The following is a 20,022-nucleotide window of genomic DNA, read 5'->3' as shown; positions in this document are numbered from 1 at the left end:
GCCGGTCCCGGGCCGGGCGCTCAGAGCGCTTCGAGTCAGCGCGGCGGAGAGATCGCGGCGCGCCGCCCGCAGAGGCGCTGCGGCCCGTGCAGCCCCGGAGGCCCCGCGCGAAGGAGGCGGAGGAGGCGGAGAGGCCGGATTGCCGCCCGCCGCCCGCGCCCCCCCCCCCCGCCGCCGCCGCCGCCGCCGCCCCCCCCCCCTCCCCGCGGCGCCGCATCTTGAATGGAAACATGGCGGTGCCGGCTCGGACCTGCGGCGCCTCTCGGCCCGGCCCGGCGCCGACTGCGCTCCCCTGGCCCGGCCGCGGCCCCCGGCCCGGCCCCGGAGCCCGGCGCCCGCCGTCCGGGCCCCCGCGCCCGCTGTTGCTGCTGTTGCCGCCGCTGCTGCTGCTACCGCTGCTCGCCGCCCCCGGCGCCTCTGCCTACAGCTTCCCCCAGCAGCACACGTAAGTGGCCTCCCCGGCCGGCCGCGGGACCCCGACCGATCCCTGCGCGCCCCTCCGCCCCCCCCTCCCCCCCGGCCCGCGCCCGTCCCTCCCCGCGCCGGGGCGGGGGCGCTGGGTCCGGCTGCGGGCTGCGCCCCGGGGGCGGGGGCCCCAAGACCAGAGGGCGGGCAGCCGCGGTCCCGGCGCTTCTGGCTGCGTCGCGAAACTTCCCCGCGGTGCCCCTTATCCGCCCCCCAACCCCCAAACGGGGCAGAGCAAGATCTGCAAGCCTAGGGATGGGGTGGGGGGTTCCGAGTTTGCCAGCTGATTCCCCTGCCGCTGTCCCGGTGAGAGGGGAACCTGAGGTTGGGTGAGGGGGCGGCCAGGGACCCCTGCCCGGCAGAGCTGGAGTCGCGCGTCTGCCCCACGTTTCGTCCCCAGTGGGAACCCGGCGCTTTTGAGCCAGAGGTGGGGGACACCTCCACACCTGTCTTCATTGGCCTTTTCCTTTGACCGGAAGGGCTGGATGCGGAGGATGCAAGCACCTTCTTGTGACCAGTACCACAGAGGGGGTCAGTGTCCCTTGTTCTTGTCCCCTCACTCCACCTGAGGGGAGGGTCCCCTGGAGAGCCCAATTGGGAGGTGAAGGTGCTGGGATGGAGGCAGAAAGTGAATGGCAGGGAGGACCCCTGCCTGCTCGTGCTGCTGCTGCCGGCAAGTGAATGGCATCTCCTGGCCCTGCCCCTTCTGCTGGTTCTCATGGTCCTTTTGAGCCTTCTCTCCCTCCCCAAGAGCCCGCAAACTTGGGCATCCTCCTCTGGTGAGCTTGGCCAGATGTGTCTGGGGCTCGGAGTGGGTATTCAGTGCATGTGGCCTTTAGGACAGCAGCTGTTTCTGTGGGCACCATGCCCCAGGCTTATGTCAGTGCCCAGACACCCCTTGCCCCTGTGGCTTTGGGCCATGGTGACCACCTTGCTGTCTGTTATGTCTCCAGGTCTGTGGAGCCACCTGTCCCTGGAATCCTTCACCAGTAGCCAGGCCTGGGGTTTGGGAAATGAGTAGCTGGGCTGCTAGTGGCCAAGGGGAAGGTTCTGGCCTCAGGGAAGGGGAGAGGCTGACTCTGCGTCATTAGACCATTTCTGCCTCAAAACCTGCCGACTCCAGCTTGTAGGTTCTCCCAGATGAGGGCAAAACAAACTCAGAAAAGGCACCGCTCTGAGTGTCTCTTCGTCTCGTCGTTTCTTTCCTCACACAGCCTGGCTGTGCTCAGGCGGGTGATCAGTCGGCAAATTACAGGTGCCGCACGGACGTGTCCTCTGTCAACCGTCTGGATTTTTTGTGTGTGCGTTGGGGGGTGCGCAGGGAGAGGAGGATCATATGGAAGTTCAGGGCTTGTGGGGACGTTATGTCTTTCATTTGCCGTGATGAAAATGGACTTCAACCATAGTGTTTAAAAAGAGCAAAAGCATTGTTTTTTTGTTGTTCTTTTTTCCTCAAAGCCAAGCCACAATATTTTTTCCCGAGCCATTTCCTAGCTCCTTGAATGAAGGTTTAAATAGATGTCTCTTTTCACCTCTTCCCACCTCGCCCCCTCTCCTTGCAACCTGCAGTGGGCCAGGTGGCTGTCGGGCCCGCCATGGGTCTCCGTTGGAAGGACAGTGTGAGACCCTGACCAGAATGGACACCTGTCACTCTGTCCCCAGCGAGAAGACGATGAGGCGGGTGTGAGGGCAGCGGCACATTTCCAGCTGGACGCTCTTCTCTTGTCGATAGAGTTGGAGCTAATTTGAGGGTTTGGGACATGTCTCGCAAACCATAATTAGAGAATGAGAGTGGGGGGTGGGGTGGGGGCTGCGCGGCTCTGAGGGTCCAGGGGGAAGTGACTAATGTGACGACGACACACAGGGTTTACTGTGACAGCCAGCGCCCTTCAGCTGCCCTGGTCCCGCAGATGCGGATGCCCATTGATCCTTGGAAGGAGGAAGGGGAGGGAATTGAGTGAGGGCCCCCACATGACTGCAGCTAGCTGGAGCGGGGGCTTTTGTTGAACTCACATGAAAGGCTGAGGCGGCTGCCGTGGGGCTGCCTTGGGGTGGACGGCCTCCCTGAACTCTCCGGGGTCAGTGGCCAGGCTAGGACGAGACGTTGATACAGGTGGCTTTCTGAGATGCGAAGTGGGAGCCTCGGTGTCATGGCACTGGGGTGATGGCCCCTCAGTGGAGAGGGCCCTAGGCGGCAAAGTCGTTTCCTCAACCACGCCTGGCAGAGTGACGGGGCCCAGCTCTGCGAGCCGCTGGGTTTTAAGCCAGTGTGGGTTTGGGGTCCGATGGCCATTATTTCTGTCATCGCTGTGGCAGTGTGGCTCTCTGCCCATCAGGCGAGTGGATTGAGACAGCCGCTGGATCAAGGAGGGCAGAGGAGTTGCCGCTGGAGTGGGGACAGGGCTTTGGTTTTGGTGGCAGAGGGTAGAGGGTACTCCCTCACCCCACTTGGACCGAGATCAGGGTTTCAAACAAGGAGGAGGCCACAGGAGCGAGTACATATGTGTGCACACGTGCACTCGTGTGTTTGGGGCTGAAGTTGGGGGAGAAGGAGTCAGAGCACACTCTCCCTTTCCCCCGCCTCCCCGTTTCCAATTCGTCTCACTCCAGCCGTGGCCGTGGCCGTGGCTGTGAATGGCGAATGGCCACCGCTGCCTGCCAAGGGCAACTGCTTTGCCTCTCCCAGCGTCTTTCTCCCATCCATCCCCGGCCCCTCCCCTGCCCCCTCCTTGGGTCCCCCAGCCCCACTCCATCCCTCTCATTGCTCTGGGCCCACCCTGCCTGCCTCTTTTGTGGGACCTCTGTCCCCTGTTCTCCGGAGTCCCCAGGTTTCTCTGTCCCCTGCTCTGTGGGGCCCTGGCTGAGTGCTGGGTGGAGCGCCGGGCTGAGCTGCGTGGCTGGCTGCACCCTCTTAGCCCCACTCTGCCCCAGTGAGGGTGCTGGGCAGCACCTCCCTTCCTCTGGCAGGGCGGGTGGGGAGCCAAGAGCAGCCTGAGGGGTCTGAACCCACCCAGCAGATTAATGACAGCTGGAGTACGTGCTCCTTTTCCTGAGTGCCCACGACGGGGCATGCGTCAGTCTAGCTACGGTTAATGGTGGGTGACGTGTGTCTGTCTGGGCCTCTGAGCCCGCGCCTTCACCTCCCTGGGACTCTCCCTGTTAGAGGGAGGCAACAGCACACGTCTGGGTCCCCCCATCTCCCCAGTGACCTGCCGCAGCTTTTGCAGGAGGGAGGGGGTGAGGCTTCACAGCCTGCTGCCACCACCACTGGCACGCAGAGCTGCCAAGTGCTCGCATCCCTCCTGGTGTGGAGGACTTGGGGAGCCCCTTGGCTGCTGTCCCCCCTGTGCCCCACCCATATTGGGCACCTCCTCCTGGCCAGCTCTGTCAGACTAACCCCTGAGAGGGTGGCGGAGCTGGTTTGAGATTGCGTCCGCTCCTAATCTGTGGGCGAGTCTCACGCTGGATTCTCAGTCACACTGGTGTCCCCAAGGAGAGACTGACTCACAAGTGGAGTGAGCGCTTCTACGCTCAATGCCTCCTTTTCCCTTCTGCCTGTATGCAGGTGGGCACTGCCAGCTCATGGCGCCTTAGATGTGTATGGGTGGACCCTGCCAGCTCCTGGGAGGAGGCAGTTGGTGGACTTGCTGGGTGTCAGGTGTCTAGGCCTAGCAGGCTCCAGCGTTGGCCTCCAGAGCTGACCCTCTTGTTGCGATGATCTTGCTTCGGTTTCCCCAACTGAGATCATAGAATCTGCTTAAGAGGCTGGTGGTGAGAATTCCTGCGAGGGGAATGTAGCCTCTGGTGGGCACGGAGGGTTCCATGGGTGGACAGCGCAACAGCTATCGTAAACATTAGCATCCGGCCCTAAGGCTGCAGCCTGACCAGGCCCCTGCCCACCAGTCTTTTCCCCCTGCTCCCATGGGCTGGGTGCCTTCCTCTCTCCGCTTTGCTGATGCTGTCCCCTCATCACTGCATGCTCTCCTCAGGGGTTTAAATACCTCTTTCAAGGTCCCATACCCACACCGTCTGGAGGCCTCTGGGTTGTGCCCCTAGCTCAGACTGTGCCCACCCACATGGGATGTCACCTCCTAGAGGACAGACACTGGGCCACCTCCCTCCCTCACTGCCTGAAGCCCAGCTTGACTGTGGTGGGGAACATCACAGGCTTACGGTGGGTCTTCTTTCAATGAGCTCAGGCCAGGCCCTTACTACATTACGGCCTTGACCGCAGAACCTGTGCTCATGCCCATCCCACAGATGAGGAGACTAAGACTCGGAAAGATGCAGGCCCTCCCCAAAGCCCCGCAACTTCTGGAGGGAGGTCTGGAAGAGGACTAATCTTTTCAATGCTTAGCTGCCCTGCCAGGAGCCTGGGCACATCTGAGCATTGGGCCCAGGAAGTTGGGGGTGGGGACTCAAAACCTGGGTCTTTGGATGAAAATGAACAGGCCTAAGACCTGTGAGGCACGCTTAGGCCTTCCAGCTGTAACCTTTCCTGCACTGTCCCTCTGCTCTCCTGGGTCTCAGGCAGCCTCGAGGGGGCTTTCTTCCTTGGCCCACAGCTGCCCTGCCAGCCCATTTCCACCCCCTTCCACGTGTACACAGGTGATCATGGGGCCCCCGACTCAGATTTTCCTCTTCTCCAAGGCTTTGAGTCATAGACCAGGCCTGCGTGGCATGGAGAGGTGGGCAGGAGGGACTCCCATCTCAAGATGCCAAGATGCCATCTCCCCCTCCAGATTCCATATGATTCCAGAGAGAAGGGGCATAGGGGTGGTTAATGGAAACCTGAGGCTGGATCCTCTAGTCCCTTGGCAGTTTTGTCGGCCCCGAGGGGACTTCAGAGGACTCAGACCGTATAGACCTTAGAGGTTTCCATGCTGTAAGGACAGGTGTGACCTGGGGGGCTAGGGAACTATTCAAGGGCCAGCTGGAGGTTTGGGAGTCAAAGTAAGTAGGCCTATGGCATGGGCTTGTCTGGCAGGTAGAGTCGTCTGTGGCTGGGGGGCTGGTCTCTTTCTCCTTCCGCTTCCCGTACCCCCTGCCCGCTGCTGTCCTTGTGGGCTTCTAGATTTGAGATCTGCCTCAGGAACTGGTGACCTGTGTCTTTAAGTGAGGGCTCAGGGCCTCGGGAATGGGGGAGGGAACACCAGGGTCTAGGGTACCATGAAGGCAAGGGTGGGGGGCTTTCCCACTGCTGGCTACAATCCCTCCAGCCAACTGGGAAGCTTCTGTTCATGTCAGGTTGGGTTTTTTTTTTCCCCCCTCTGGTGCCTACTGTCTAAACAAGAAGCTACAGAATCAATATTCGTATTCCCAGAGGGAGGTGTATGTGTGGTTTTTGCTTTTTTTCTTTTCCCTTCCTCTCTTGTCCTGTGTAACCTGAAGAGCCTTCTGAGCTGCCTGTGGCTAAGGTTGGCGGTGGGGGGGAGTTGGCAGTGCAGGTGACCACCAATGGATTGGGATGCCCCTGGGGGGGCTTGCAAATTCCCCACGGGGGTCTCTTAGAGCTACCCTAAAGGAGTCAAGGATGCTGTCATTCAGGCCCACACAGTCTGAGCCCTACTTTATGCAGGCACGACCCGGGGGCTTGGCTCCATCTGGTCCTGCCCTGCCATAGGTTTGGTGTCCCTGGGCTGATCCTGCTCGTGGGCCACCTAGTCCCTCTCCCAGCTGAGCTGGGCCCCCTCCTCCTGGGGCTGTCTGGTTCGCATGGCTCCTGGCCATTGCTCGTGCTGGTGCCTGAGCCTGTGGGGGATGGGACCTCGCAGACTAGGAGACCTTGTCTCTCTGGGCTTAGGTGAGGGGAATCTTCCCGTGGGGGGGCCTCAGGGGCCTTGCCTCGGGTTAGCCTGGTCCTGGGGGCCCTCTGTCAAAGGCAGTTCCAGCCCAATCTTGTCAGCGGGGTAGCTGGCAGGGTGGTGACCTTGGACAAGCCCCCCCTCCCCCTGGGCCTCAGTTTCCTCTCTTCTAGACTCTTCTGACTCTGACATTCCAATGTCCTAATAAGATAGGTTCAGGGTCTTCCCGCTCCTCTTCACCCTGTGCTCTAGCCACAGAGGGAGGCCTGACCCCCAACCCAGCTAGACCCCACCTCCTCCAGTGTGAGGAGCCTGCACCTCCCCTACTGGCCTCTGGCCACACTTGGGTGTCCTGAAGCTGCTTCTCAGACTGACCCACTTTGGGCTCTAATCAACCTAATTGTTTAGCAGAGAGGGAGGGGCATGGGAAGCCTTTCCTGCTGATCATTAACCAGCTCTCCCCACCTTGGAAATGACTCTTAAATGAAGGGGAAAGGAGTGGCAAGGAGAGGGAGGAGTCGCCCCCTCTGCCTCTCTTCCCTGCCCGCCCTCCGTAGACCGTGGGTCCCTGGCTCCCACCTCGATGCCTTCCTTCCCTGCTGGCTACCTCTCTCTGAGTGAGGGCCCTGCTTGGTGCACACCGGGGCTCTGCCACACCTCTCACCAGCTGTGTGACCTTGGGAACTTCCTCGGCCTCTCTGGGTCTTGGGGCCTCATCTGTAAAATAGAGTTCCCTTGAGTGTGCTGCCTCATAGGGCTGGGGTACCAAAGATCCTGAGGGAGGGGCCCGGCCCCAGGGGGTGCATGATGAGGGCACGTGCATCCTGACTCAACCTGTGAGGGTTCTCAGTCCAGCTAGGCCTGCACTCCAAGTGCCAGGCACCTCTCCCGTCACCCACGACACCCACGGCCCAGCCGGGCCCTCCGGGCACCTGAGACTCAGCTGAGGTTTCGTGTCTTTCCTCCCGTGCTTGGCCCTTGCCTTGGCCTGTGTATGGAAGTATGTAAGAGTGTGCTCTTGTGTGTGTGTGTGTGTGTACACGTGTGTTAGGTGTGTTCATGTGAATGCACACTTGTGTGAACGTCCGTTTGTATACGAAAACGAGCTTGTGTGTGGGTGTGTGCGTGTGCCCCTGCGTGTGCATGCTTGCATATTGCTTGTGTGCATACGAGCGGGTCTGTGTGTATGCACATGCTCACGCGTACACATAGGTGTGGGTGTGTGCTGTGCACGTGTGCACGTATGTGTGTGCAGGCAGATGCGCGGTTTGTCTGTACACAGAATGTGCTCTTGGTGCCCACCTCCCGCACCCGCCTTTGAAGTTAATGCCAGAGCTCACTGGGCAAACGCTGGCCGTGGGAAATACAGCAGCCTGGTCGTTAGGACCAGTGTTTGGCAAACTTTTATGTCAGGAACAGCGCGAGTTAAGGCTGATCTGGAAAGTTTGATCATCTACCAACTGGCTCGATGACAGTCTGTGAAGGAAACACACAGGCTGCATCCTTGTAATTCAGATTTTTGCAAAATGAATGGTATTTAGATGCACTGGAGGACTTGGGACTCAGAGAAGCTTGGTGAGTCGTTTGTGAAGTAAAGGTCTTTGCAACCAGCCCTTCCCTTGTGGGGAATCTGAAGGGTGGGCATGGAGGTTGGGGTGCAGGGAGAGTGGAAACCCTTGCTGTGTGACCTTGGGCTGGTGTTTTTCCGCTCTTGGAGTGGGTGCTTCTCATTTGCACACCAAGGGAGGGAGACTGGCATCCCTTGGAGCATCTGCTGTAGGTTTGGGGTTCTCACCCCCAGGAAGATATTTATGCAGTCAGTTGCAGGCACGATTTGGGGTGCAATAGCTTGATGATCCTCACATGTTCCTCTATTTAGGGCACCTCCCACGAAGTCTCTTCCTTTCAAGGATGAATTTTTGTCTACTGGGTCTTCATAAACAAACAGTCTGGGTGCTGGCCCTTGGGGCTCTTGTGTGCCCAGCTGAGCTCTGGCCCTGATCTGGTGGGTTCTGATGTCTGAGAGAACTGTAAGTTTTGCTTTCCTAGCATTCTCAGGGCCTGTGCGTTGTCCGTGCTGGGGTAGCCCAATGTCCTCGGCATTTCGGGAGGGGGTTTCTGCAAAGAGCAGAGGTGGCCGAGAAGGGCTCTGGAGCCTGCAAGGCCAGCGAGGGTTCCTGGGGGGAGAGGGAGGGGGGCAGGGTGCCTGGGCCAGACCATCTCTTTGGGCAGTATGGGCCTTGCATGGTTCCCGTCTTGGGAAGGACGTATCCCAGGCACAGAAGCCCCTGGGGACCCAGATACCTCCGTTGTAAGACGAGGAAACTGATGTCTGAGGTGGCAGAGAGGAGCCTTCAGGCCCCCCAGGTCTTCTGGCTGCACTCCGCCTGCAGACAGGGCCCCATCCCCAGTGCTCAGTGCAGGCTGCTCAAACAATGACCCCAGGGGCGCCTGGGTGGCTCAGTCGTTAAGTGTCTGCCTTCGGCTCAGGTCATGATCCCAGGGTCCTGGGATCGAGCCCCGCATCGGGCTCCCTGCTCGGCGGGAAGCCCGCTTCTCCCTCTCCCACTCCCCCTACTTGTGTTCCCTCTCTCCTGTCTCTCTCTCTCTCTGTCAGATAAATAAATAAAATCTTTAAAAAAAAACAAAAACAAAAAACAATGACCCCAGCTTAGCTGTCCTTGCGCTATGACATACAACTGGTTCTCTTGATAAAAACATCCCTGGGGCGCCTGGGTGGCTCAGTCGCTTAAACATCCAACTCTCGATTTCAGCTCAGGTCATGGTCTCAGGGCTGTAAGATCGAGCCCTGAGTCGGGCTCTGCCCTGGGTATGGAGCCTGCTTAAGATTCTCTCTCTTCCTCTTCCCTACCTTCTTTCTCTCCCTCTCTAAAAAGTAAAAAAATAAAACCCCTGACGTGGGATACAGGAGCAATTTGAGGCCTCCTTTGGCAAATCCTATAGAGCAAGGCGCCTGTGTGGTGTGAGGCCCCAGCTCCTGGCCTCCCTCTGGGACAGACGTTGGTGCCTCCCTGCCGTTTTAGAGGCAGCAAGAATTTCAAGGTACCCTCAGAAAGAACAGCTTTGTCACCAGGCGGGCAAGGATAGCCTGGTGTGTTCCTGCGATGGGTAGGGGCCCCCGCTCGACTGCGCGTTTCCAGCCTGACGTGGCATTTTAGCCTTGATAACTTCCCTCTGCAGCCCCGTGTTCTTTGCCTGCTGGCGCCCCCTAAAATGCTGCATTTGAAGCCTTAAAGGTCAGGCCTGGTGCTGCTACCAGTTCCAACAAACAAACAACAAAACAACCCACCTCAGCCCTGCCCCCAGCTTCATTTATTAGAGAAGAGAAACGAGCTGATGGAACAGGCTTCTGTGCTGAGGGCTGTCACAGCTGGACATTTCTCCTTTCCCCCTGTGAGCTGAGGCTGGGGTGGGCTTGGGAGAACCTGGAAGTCTTCCCTTCTTTTCCTGGACCCCCTAGGTACGCTGCAGTGTCTCCTGCTGAGGGTCAGCGATGACCTTGCGCCCCGGAAGCCTACCGTGGGCAGAGCCCCACTTCCCAGGCTAGCATTGGAGACCCTGCCGGGGCTGGCTCCGGTCTCTGGCCACTAGCCCTGTAACTCTCCAGGCTCCAGCCAGGCCCAACCGCTTACACGTCCTAGTAGGAGCTCTGGCCTTTGCACCTTCTGGCCTTTGCTCAGCATATCCCTCTGTCAGGCTGGCCTGCTCAGCCCAAGTACTGAGGCGAAGAGCCCTTCTGACCGATGCCCTCCTCTGGCTCCCAACCCCTTGTGGGCCTTTTTGACAACCCTAGGCCCCAGTGCACAGGGGCCTTCCAGAGTAGGCATTGAGCTGACTACTACCCCTTCAGAAGGCGAGTCTGAAGAGTATATTTGGCTGCAAGGAAAAGAGGCAGTTTTTACATGCACCATGGCAACCACAGCGTGATGATTTTTTTTCATCATGGTTAGTCCCTTTATCCTCTGACAGGGAGCCCAGAGGTGGGTGAGTGTAGGCTGTCATTGAGGACCAAGTCCACACCCGCACTCTGCCTGTCTGGCCTCACTTTTAGTGGGGGCTCTCTGTTCTTGGCGGACTCCCCTCATGGCAACATGATAGCTGCCATAGCTCCGGGCATCACAGGTACCAGACAATAGGAGTAAAGGGGATATTGGGTTCCTCTTAAGAGGTTAGGAAACCAGGCTCAGAAGCCCCTGGCCAACTTCCCCTCGTACCTCATTGGTTAGCACTGGGTCACATGTGCACTCTAAACCAATCACTGGCAATAGGGAAAGTGCACTGTGATTGGCTCCGGCTAATCAGGATTTACCCTTGAGCAAAGGATGGGGTCACCTTGGGGATGGAGGCAGGAGAGATTCTTACAGACGTGGGTTTTGTTAGTGAGAAGCGGAGAGTAATGGAGAATAGGAAGGAAATTTCTGCTACAGGGTCAGGCCAGAGGCCTGAACATGGGGTGGGGGTGAGGAAGAAGGTCGGAGGGGAAGGGAAGGGGAAAGGAAGGGGGGATATCCATGCTCAAGGAATCATTTGTTAGGAAAGTGGTTATTTTAACTACATCATCAGTCACTATGAGCTGGGCCCTGGGTGATGTATTTCATGTATCCTATCCAGTGAGATGAGTTCATTTTTATTCCCATTTCACAGACAAGAGAAATTGAAGCTCAGCAGGACTGAGTGATGCTGAAATCACACAGATAGTGAGTGGTGGAAGCGGGCTTCATACCCCAGTACTCAGGTCTGAGCACCCAGCCACAGCCTCCCATGGCCCTTCTGCAGCCCACCTCCTCCAGGCAGTCCCCTGACCACAGGACCCTCGGGGTGCCCCCACACTCCTGTGCCCTTCCGTCACAACTGTTCCTCCTCAAGCGCTGCCTCTTTTACCAGGCTGGGGCACAGTTTCGCTGGGTGCTGGCTCTCCCACTGGGCTTGGGGCGCACCCTGGGTCCTTGGAGGCGGTGGTGAACTGGAAAGACGCAGACAGAGGCCATGTCCTACTGCTGCAGAGCTGAGGAAGTGACCCATGGACATGGCCAAGGGGCGGGCCTGAACTTGTCCGGTGCTGCCTGTGAGACTTGGTTCTGGGCTTGGGCAGGGGCAGCTGTAGGGTGGGTATACTTGCGTGTCTGCTTTCTACGGAGAGGGCTGGGGTGTCATTGGTTGGCTCCCCTGATGGATATGACAAGATCCATGCTCCAACGAGGCCGTGTTCTCATGACCTTGCCCCTGGCCCTTACTCTCTGGGCTCTGTTCCCTGCACCAGTCGTGGGTCTAGGCTGGCCGCAGTGTCCAGGGGTTACCCAGCCAAGGGCACAGGTCTTGGGAGAAGCCCTGGGCTCTGTCTTGCTCCTAGGTCGGGTGCCCCTCTGGCCACTGTTCCCCACCTGTCACATGAGGGAAGAGGGCTCTCTGGGGCTGGCCTTTACTGGCACAGCTATGAGTCCTCCAGACCAAGCCAGGCCTCCTCTGATCTGAGTCTCCTTCTAGGCCTTCTCCCATTAGCCGGCTGGGAGCTGATGGTACTGTGACCACCTGTGCGTACATGGAGTGGGGGAGAAGAGCAGTCTAGATTCACTCCCCACCCCCCCACCACTCCACCCCTCACCCTCCATCTTCCAACCAGCTCCGTCCCCCCACCCCCGCCCCGGTGGTGCCTAGCTTTACCTGTGGGAGACTCAGAGGGAGGGAGGCAGATGGGCAGCAAGGTCAAGTATTTAAGCCAGACCTTGGCTGCTGTAGTCCCCAGAAACCTCAGGGGCTTGTGCTATAGGGACTGGGCCTCCCCTTGCCCTTCCTCCCTCTGCCAGTGTCATCCTACCCCACCCCTAGCCTTGGCCCGTGTCCAGCTCACTGTGGGAGTCTGGGCAAGCTACCTGCCCTCCTCCTCTGAGCCTCAGTATCCTCATGACTCCTGGGACCCTCCAGATTGATGGATCCTTCTTCAGCTGAGGACGATGCTGTCATGCTACCCCTTCTGTGTAGCTCTCATCTCTGTCCTACCCTGTAAGCTGGCGCTATGGAGACCATAGACAAGGGGGCTGCTTCTGATGGGCACAGGAGTGGGCCCAGGAGGGGATCTCTGCCCTCAGGACTGAGCACCTACAAGGACAGCAGCCATTGTCTTCCATGGGGGCTGAACAAGCACCTACTATGCACTGAGCATGGAGTAAGCCAGGGAGCAGTTGGATGGGCTGCAAAGGGCCTTGCCAACTCCAAGCATCACCTGCCTGTGGTCCAGCTGACCTGTCTGCCCCTTAGTGATTGACTGGGAGTCACTGTTCCCTGAAGCCTCCCCTGACTTGTCCACGTGGGTCAGGGGCCTCGTAGGCTGCCCAAAGGCTCCCTCATTCTTGTCTCGCTGTAGACCTTGCTGCCTACCCCTCAAGGCTGTGGGCCTGGGAGAGGCAGTGGCAGGGGCCACCTGTCCTTGGCTGGAGCTCCAAGCTTGCACATACCAAGTACTCAGTAAACGTTCACTGAACAGAGTCTACACAGGTGTCTGAAGGCCAAGCTGGTTGTGTCTTTGGAAGCTGGAATAACTTTTACAGGGTCTGGGACAGGGCCCCCAGATGGGCCTGGCTTTGCTGGTGCCATAAAGCCAAGGCCATCCCACACACCCTCCTGTGGCTTTCACAAGGAATTGCCCCAGCCCAGGTGCTGACTCCAAGGTCTGCCCTTAGGGGAGAGGGGGACGTGGGGTCCAGGAACCCATGGGACTATGCTATTAGGTGGGGCAGGGCCTAGGGATCAATATCTTCCAGAGCCACCCAGGTGAGCCAAGGTAGAGAAGCATGGAAATAGGAAAGTAAACACAGGACCCACCCCCCCTTTGCCCCCGCCCAGCAAGGGGGACTGAGGCTTCCAGGCACTGGGGGGTGGGGGCTGACATACCGGTTCTGGGGAGTCTCCTGATTGGGGTCCCTGTGGAAGCCAGCTCTTCCCAGATGCCTGTGCACGTGGCCAGCGGCCAGAGTCTGTGGCCTGTCTCAGGGAGAACACCAGGCCTCCTCAGCTGGCTGCCCACTCCTTCCTGACCGCGCCTCTGTGTTGAGACTTGCTCTTGCCTCATCCACCCTGCTGACCACGCCACAGCCAGCCCATGTCTCAGGACCCACCTCCTGGGTCCTGACTGCCCCTTCCCACCCAAGTTGGCTTAGCTGTGTGCTGGGCCTGCGCCCTGGGAGCTCGCTGTCTGTGGGGGAGACCGACAGTGAAGAAGAAATGGAAGCAAGGTTGAATAAATAATAACTATGCCTGGTGCTCTAGGCAGCATCCAAGGGGTGAAGAGACACTGCCTCTGGGAGTGGTGGGGGAGGTGGGGCAGCCAGGGCTCATTCTCCAGGTGGAGTTCTGACCAGCCTTCTCAGGGTCCCTGCCATTCCCATGGTCCTGGGCCTCCCCCAGTCAAGGCTGTGGAGGCCCGGGGAAAGCACTCGGACCCACTTTCCTCTGAGAGAAGGCCACTGATGGGGGGACAAGGACAAGGGGAGGGGGTGGGGGAGGGGCGGGGCTTGCCCATTCGGATCCAGCCCCAGTGTCCTAAGCTCCAGGCAGGCTCCATCCCTGCCCTGCTGACCTGTTCCTGCTGCCCCCCCCCCCCCGACAGTGCCTCCTAGCACCCAGGACAGTTTGCGCTCTGCTCAGCTTATGACCGGGGCCCTGCGGCCCCGAGTTCCCTGGCGCAGAGCAGCTTGGGGGGGGGGGGGGGCAGGGAACAATCCCAGAGGCCGTTAAGCGGGATGATTTACATGGTTCCTGAGCCCGCGCCGGGGGAAATAAATTTCACAGGTCATTTCCAGATTGGTGGCGTATGGAGGCCATTACTCGAACATGGAGGAGGGTGGGGACTCCATGGGGCTTCCAGAAGAACCCAGAGCCATGGGCTCTGCTGGCCTTGCTGCACCTGCCTGCTGCCTGCTAGGAAGCCCGGTCCAGGCGATGGGGATTGAGGCGGGGGCAGCGCGGGGGGAGCTGTGGGTCGTAAAGAGAGCCCCGTATATGGCCTTGTTTGAGTCATTTTCTGCCTCAGTTTCCTAATCTTTAAAATGGGACCATATTTCCCGTACTTTGGAGTTGTGAGGATGGAGCATCCGGTCTCCTAGCCAACACTTTTTGAGCACCTGCTATGTGCCTGGTCACAAGAGAGGGTGTTTTAGTGACAATATCTGTGTCAGAAATACCAGGAAAATTGTGAGCGCTTTGCACTTGTGGGCACCCCTGGCTGGAGTGGCAGCAGGAGGGTCTTCCTGCTGGAGCCCCCATCTAGCCCGTGCAGACAGTCATATTATCCCCAACCTCTAATGTACAAGGGGCTGAGCCTCAGGGCTCTTTGCTGCCCCCGGCCAGGGGGCTTGGGGGGGGGGTGGTCCAGGTCACAAGTTACAAAGTAAGGGGCAGTGTTGGGATGCCCAGGGCAGGAGGCTCTGCACCAGGACCTGGTTGTAATGGGCACCGGTTAGCGGTTAGTCCGGAGTGAATGAGTAAATGGAATTTGTTCCTGGGAGACTGAGCACTTTGCCACCAATCTGTCTCCCTTTCTCCCCTGCCCGGAGGGCCCACCTTCCCTGGGTGCTTCCACACCCATGCAGCCCAGGTTCTACTTTTCCCAGATGGAGAGCTCACAGAGGGTGGGGGCCGAGCATTCAGTACCTCTCCCAGCAGGGCAAGTAGTAGGTAACCTTTGTGTTAAACAAAATTTACAAAGTTGACGGGCAGCCACTCTGAGCCCTGCTTTTCTCATCTGAGAAATGGGGAGAGGCAGCCCCCCTCTTTCTCACAGACTGGCCTTGGGTGCCTATGAACTGGGCTGGTGAACATAGGGCAGATACCCTGGCAGGGGTGCCCCACAGGTCAGCGCAAGGGGGATACAAGGGCCTGCTCTCCTTGTCTCCCTGCCATCAGGAGCCCACCACCCTCCCCACTTCGGCACGTGGAGGTGCTCCCCGTGTATTTGAGGTTGGTGGGCTCTGCCAGACTCTGTGTGGGAGAGCAGCCTGCTTTGGTGCCCAGGGTCAGTCTGTGTGTTCACAGGACATCACTTTGGACAGGGCTCACCTTGCTGCTGGGCCTTGCACGTGCTGCACCCTCCGTCTGGACTGCCCACCAGCTCTGCAGCGCTCCTTCACCTGGCTAGCCCCTGAGGCTGGGTCAGTCCCCTTAGCCTGCATGCCACCCCTCAAGGCTCACTAGACTCCTCTTCCTCCACTCATCGGGTCTGAAGCAGATCACACGTCTGTTCTGCCTGAATTCCATACTCCTGAGGGCAGGCCCGCATCTGCCCTGACCACCACTGTATCCCTTCCGGGTGCCCAGCCTGCAGCCTGGCTCAGTAACCATATGAATGAATGAATGAATGAATGAATGAATGAAGAGAGAGCAAGCTAGCAGAGAATTTGCAGAAGGTGGGAAACACCTGCAGAGTTATTTTGTCAGTGATAAGCCCTGCTGGGTTTGCCTCTCCTCAGGCCAGCCCCAAGGACAGCTCAGGCTCACCAGGCAGAGTGGCTCCTCTTGGCCTGGCCACCTCCCTGGGGCTCCTCAGAAGGAGGTGCGGCCGCTGAGGTGGCCCCTGACTCCCCCTCCTTGCCATGGATCCCGCACAGCACAGCCCGCAGAGGGGATTTGCATTGCTAAAGGATTCACCACAGAGCACCTGAGAGTAACCAGCCCAAAGCATGTCAAGGCGGGTTGAGCACTCACATTCAATTTACATGCAGCTTCGAGGCTTCGAGAAGTCAGGCACTAGTGAGAAGCAAATCGCAGAGGAAGTGGGTATACCCCCCCAGTCTTAGTCCAGGCTCCCTAAGGTGGGATTGGAGGGGGCTTGGGCTCCTCACTGCTGAGACAACATGCCTGCGGTAGGAGAGCTCTGGTAGGGCATAAGGAAGAACTTCCCAATTACAGCCAGCTTTGGCTTGCTTGGGGAGGTGGTAGGGGCCCGGATGTAAGGGTGGGCCCCTTCTCAAAGCTGGAAAAGGTCATAAATGAAGGGCAGCCCTTATCTGCACCCTATTTCCTACTTTAAATCCTGGCCATTGGCATTCACCTTGGGATTAGGGAGGCCCTACAAGACGGGGCCTGGGCTCCAGAGTCATACTCTGCTGGGTTCAAATTCTGGCTCAGCACGGACTGGCTCTGTGGCCTTGGGTGTGTTGCTCACCCCCTGAGCTTCAGAGTCTTCATCCATGAGACGGGCCTGGATTGGTCCCCACCTAGCCAAGGGTGCTGTGACGTCAGTGGGAATTTGCACACAGAGTACCCAGCATACAGTAGGCGCTCCACATCATTGGTCCTTTCCTCGGGGCTATGCCACCTGCGGAAGTTGGAGGCCCTTTCCCAGCCCTGCCCTGCAGCCTCTCTCTCACTGCTAAGGTGGGTGAACAGGGCAGGTGGCAGTCTGGTGAGGGGAGGATATTTGGATAAATCTATCCCTAGGCACTTCCAGAAGACTCTTCTTTGCCAGACTGCAGGCTAAGTTCTACAGGGAGCTTAATGATGGGACGAGGCTATAGTCCCGACTTAAAGGCAAGAGTCCATAAGGTAAAGTAAGGACTGTGGGTTTGAGAGGGGGTGGGGGAAATCCCAGAAGACTTCCTGGTAGAGGTCACTCAGTAGAGGTGAGTCAAGGCCAGAGAACAAAGCTGGCCCTGATAGGTTGAGTTCTGGTCTTTGCTCCACCTCTTCTCTGTACCTAGGTGCCCTCCAGGGGCCTGCCAGCTTCCACAGGGGGATCTCTGCCCTGAGGAGGAACTGAGGACCCCGAGTTGGTGGGGGGGGGGGTCTGTTCTCCTCAAGGCAGGAGGCCATGTTGAAGATGCACACAGAGGACAGCTATTTGTGGCTCAGCGAGGATTTGACTCATGCTGGGGGGTGGGGAGGATGTGCAGGAGGGGAGATGGGGACGTGTGAATCACAGAATCTGACTGGAGTAGTTGGTGACACACAGACAGAGCCTCTGTTGCCACCTCTAGTCAGGCTTCAGCTCCTGCTGTGGGGCAGGAATAGGCGGCTGGAGCTCCTGGGTTCCTCCCTGACTCACCTGGTGACCTCTACAGGTGCCTCAACCCTGCTGTGCACCTCCCGAGACCAGGCTTGGGCTGGTTCCACCCATCACAGAACAGGGCTGGGCACGGCGGGGGGGGGGGGGGGGGGGGGGGGGGGGGGGGGGGGGAGGGCGCTGCATCAATATGTCCACCTCCTAAGAGTCAGCTTTGCTAAACCTCAGTTTACCCATTTGCTACATGGGCCTGGGTAGGGGTTACCTTCCCATTGTGCCTGACTCCCTAGGGAATATGCTGGGGCGAGAAGCAGGTGCTGCATACCCAAAAATGGCCATGATCTGTGCCACTAACTAGGGCAGGTGGCTCCTGGCCTGGGGAGCAGACGGTGGATCCTGGGCAGAGTGGCTGGCAGATACCCTGTGTCCTTGGCCTGGACCCTTTGCTTTGCTCTGGGGAGGCCTCAGCTGGTTCACGAATTCCTCTTGCTCATTGCTTCATCCCAGCTCTAGACTGCTGGGAAATTCGCAAAGAATGACATCTGGGTGATGGTACCTTTTGGAGACCCATGATGCTTGCCCCCCCCCAGGGGAGCCAACGTGGATGATTCCTGCTGTCACTACGGTTTGAAAAACCACAACTCCATCTGTCCACAGATGGGAAACTGAGGCACAGAGATAGGAGTGGGTGAGCCTGCACAAAGCCCATGGACTCAGGCCCCAGGAACCAGAATCCAAGTGTGCGGGAGAAGGCACCATGGGGCAGGGGTGGGTGGAGGTGCTGGGCTGCCCCCAGATGGGACAGGGAGACAGAGATAGGCGGAAGACAGCCCAGGTCTGGGTTACTCCTTCTCCGAACTTTCTTCTTGCTTCCTGGAAAAATCGTCTGGCCCAGCACCCAGCCCTTCTGGGAGAGCCATGAATTATGCACCGAAGCCACAGGCCTGGGCAGGCCCATCATAAATGAGCTTTAATAATTCATACGGAGAGGAGCCAGGGAAAGGGAGGGCCTCCTGGGCCAGCCCTGGGGCAGCCTCTGCACTTCCAGCCCCTTGCAGGCTTCTGCTGCCCAGCCTACCTGCCTCCTCCTCGCGGGCCACACGCCAGCTAGGGCAGGATGGTGGGGAGGTCACTCCGACTCTGGGGAGGCACCGCCACTCAGCAAATGGCCTGTTCTTCCAGGCCGAAGAGCAGGAGGGTCCTCTCTCGAGGCTCCTGGCCCAGGGCAGAAGCGGACAGTAGACAAAAGAGAGGAGGTCTGGTGGAATGCTGGCTAAAACAGTAACCCCAGGGGGCATGTGGGGATCGGTCGCTGCTGGGGGGGGCCAGCTTAAAGTGGGGTGGGGAAGCTGATTTCACCAAGCAGGTGAGGCATGTGCAGAGACCTGAGGCCGTGAGAGAGGGGCCTCCTGGACTTCTGAGGAAAGAGCAGTCCAGGCAGAGGGAACAGCATGTGCGAAAGCCTGTGCACAGAGTACAGGAGTGTATTCAAGCCTCAGTGAGGAGGCCAGTGTGGCCTGAGGAGCAAGGGCAAGGATGCCATCGGGAGTGTGGCCACTGGACGGACTTTGCCCTTCCTCTGGTGGCCTGGAGCTGCAGAGGAAGGACACAGTTCCAACAGGACCCTGGCCGCGCGTGCATGTGAGAGCAGAAGCCGGCGACTGCATGGTGGCGGCCCAGGCAGCCTGTGGGCCAGGGAGGTGGTAGGCAGTGGGCAGCAGGTGGAGCCGACAGGACTTGCCGAAAGAGAGAAAGCAGGTTCCAGGTCACCCTGAGGCTTTGGGCCTAAACAGAGGGAACTGCCATCAGTTGAGCCAGGGGAGGTGGCCGGTGAGGGAGAGAAGGGAGAGTGAGGCTCCAGAGGGAGGTCAGGGTCTCAGTTTTGGATCCATTCAGTTTGAAAGGCCTGTTAGACGTCCAAGTGGCCATGGCTCGCCAGCACCTGGGCGTTTGAGACTTGAGGAGAGGTGTGTGTCATCCTGATGGGCATTCATTAGCTGTGTGACCTTGGCCACATCACTCAATTGCTCTGTGCCTCAGTCTTCCCCTCTGAGGAGTGGGGATGAGGGTTAGGCTGCCGTGAGGATGAACCGAGGCAGTGCAGGGAGAGTCCGAGTCTGTTGCCGCTGTGACGCCGGACTCACAGGCGCAGGCCCCGGGCAGGAAGACCCCAGTTAGAGCCCTTGGGAAATGAATCCCCAAATGGCCTGTGGAGGTCTCAGGCCACCCCTCCTTGGGCAAAGAGAGAGAGAAACAGATCTGGAGAAGCCAAGCACAGCGCTAGATGTGGGCCACAGAGCAGGGCCTCGTACAACAGGGGCTGGGGGAGAGATGGCCCCAGGGCCCTTCCCCACCCTCCAAGCTGAGCTCTGGCCTGGATCCCTACTCCTCCCCTGCTCCTTGGTGACTTCTCCGACCACTCAGTACTGCAAGAGCTGCTCCTGTGGAAGCTGGAGCAGTCCCCCTTAGGGGCTTCTTCCTACTGCTGGAAAACCCCAGACCAGGCATGGTGAGGGGGGTCCTGCTGAGGGGCTGCTCAGGAACCCCCGTGGCTGTGGGTGTGACAACCACCTCACTTTCTAGATGAGTTACCAGAGGCCCAGAGAGATGAAAGGATGTTACCAAGGTCACACAGCTAACCATGGCAGAAACAGAAGTCAGGCTCGGGTGACCCTCCATGCTACTGGGGAAACTTTTTCCCCTGTCTCAGCCAGCACGTCCCTGGCTGAGGCTTGCCTC

General features: G+C 58.8%; 1 protein-coding gene across 4 annotated transcripts in view; it reads left to right on the top strand.

Annotated features, from left to right (window-relative positions):
- Positions 1 to 360: 360 nt before the first annotated feature.
- Positions 361 to 20,022, top strand: part of CACNA2D2 (calcium voltage-gated channel auxiliary subunit alpha2delta 2) — a 140,078-nt gene continuing 120,416 nt past the window's right edge. For 3 of the 4 annotated variants that reach the window (XM_032411351.1, XM_032411350.1, XM_032411349.1), the window contains exon 1: positions 362 to 445. The gene's annotated coding sequence lies outside the window, so the exon portion shown is untranslated. Of the gene's footprint in view, positions 446 to 20,022 lie in introns of all 4 variants that reach the window. The other variant, XM_032411347.1, reaches the window with a different exon arrangement.

Source organism: Phoca vitulina, unplaced genomic scaffold, assembly GCF_004348235.1.
Source record: "Phoca vitulina isolate PV1807 unplaced genomic scaffold, GSC_HSeal_1.0 scaffold13, whole genome shotgun sequence".
In the NCBI taxonomy this organism is placed as follows: Eukaryota; Metazoa; Chordata; class Mammalia; order Carnivora; family Phocidae; genus Phoca; species Phoca vitulina.
The sequence above is the reverse complement of the archived record's forward strand: the minus strand, read 5'-3'. Positions and strand labels throughout refer to the sequence as shown.